This window comes from Desmodus rotundus, chromosome X (assembly GCF_022682495.2).
Source record: "Desmodus rotundus isolate HL8 chromosome X, HLdesRot8A.1, whole genome shotgun sequence".
NCBI lineage: Eukaryota > Metazoa > Chordata > Mammalia > Chiroptera > Phyllostomidae > Desmodus > Desmodus rotundus.
This window is the reverse complement of record NC_071400.1, coordinates 51,630,026-51,631,640: the sequence shown is the minus strand read 5'-3', so window position 1 is coordinate 51,631,640 and position 1,615 is coordinate 51,630,026.

Below are 1,615 nucleotides of genomic sequence, written 5' to 3'. Positions count from 1 at the left end.
GAGATTTTGGTGATGCTAAGAATAATCCTGTAGACTCAATCAATGGATATAGGATACTGGCATTTGTATATGGAGGAAAGCAACCTCAGAAATACTAACTGTTATTCTATGAAGACATATGATAAGACTGACACATTAGGTGTTTTCTCAGAGAAGAAAGACCTTGTGACCTTGATAACAGCCAATGGACAGGACACCCATAGCTTCAGGTAGAGGCAGGATGAATTAGGTTCATCAATTGGAAGATAAAGCATTGGGCTAAGGGAAATGTTCCTACCTGTAGGCCACCAGATCTTCTTACCACCCAGAGTGAGTCACTTTAGGGGGTAAAGAGATCAGTAACCTACGTTGTTTCTGTGTACCATGAAGAGAAGAGTATAAAATTATATGATGGCCCTCCTGTCACTGAATTTCCTTAAATTTTACATTTATGCAATATTACCCCATTTCTCCTTTTGGTTTTAGAGCCAATAATTTTTCTGGTCACGGTGAATAGAAGTTGTTTTAGAGTAATATTTTGGGAATTCATGATCAAGTCAATCTAGCTACTGATACCACTCTATAACTTTGTACACACAAATCCCTATTTTTCCTCTAATTCCCATTTTTATTTGTTGCTAATTACCTTAGGAATAATGCTCTTCCTTACTTGGGCCCAACCTTAAAACCCATTCTTTGCCACCTTTTTCTGGATATTTTCAACGCTTGCTTTATTCTCTTTTTTAATTGACTATTGTTTATAACTCTGGAATTGTGATCATAATTTCCTGCCAACACCTAAAGTTCTCCAAAGTGTCCTAGATCTTCCCTCTTCCTGTCTCTGTAGTGTTCTCTTACCTAACAAATCTATGGTAATTATTAATTAAGACCAGTAATTCAGAAGAACTCCATTAGCTGGAAAGAATGATGATTATTTACTGTGTGGATCTGTTGATGAGAGAGACCTGGTTCTTCTTGCTGACGCATATAAAGAATTATAGATCAGCAAATATATTAGTGTGTAAGCAGTTTATTAGTGACCCACTCCCATGGAAGAGAATAGGAGTAGGCAGAGTCGGGGGGATGAAAGGCAAAGTTTCGAGGAAAAGCAGGGTGGCAAAAGTAAGAGCGGCTGAAGACCAGGGTGGCAAGCCCCTGGGTGGCCTGAGGCTGGGTGGCCAGAGGACCAGTGGCCCAGGAGCCAAGAGCACCAAGAGAACCCTGAGCCCCCAAGGGAGAGACAGAGTGAATTCTTTGTTCTCAGGACTTATATAGTTGGTGGGATGGGAAAAAAAATGTTACATATTGATTAACGGGTAAATGTGGTGCAAGCTTTCCTGGGGGAATGTGACTACCCAAACTTAGGTATGTATGGGGGTCTGTTAGCCTGAATCCTTATCTTGCTCCAGACTCGATTTGTTCATCTTGTTGTAAAACAAGTACATGACAGGAGGCAGTTAATTGCAATTGGGGCACTTTCCAAAATTATTTATGGGCTCTTTCTGTAAGTATTAGAGACTTCCCTGTAAAACAAATAGTGACCAGAGGTATACAATTAACTAAAGTTTTAGGGGTTTCTTCTTTGGGCACCGTGGACCCTCTCCCACATTCCAGGCCCTTGGGATGAAAGCAAACT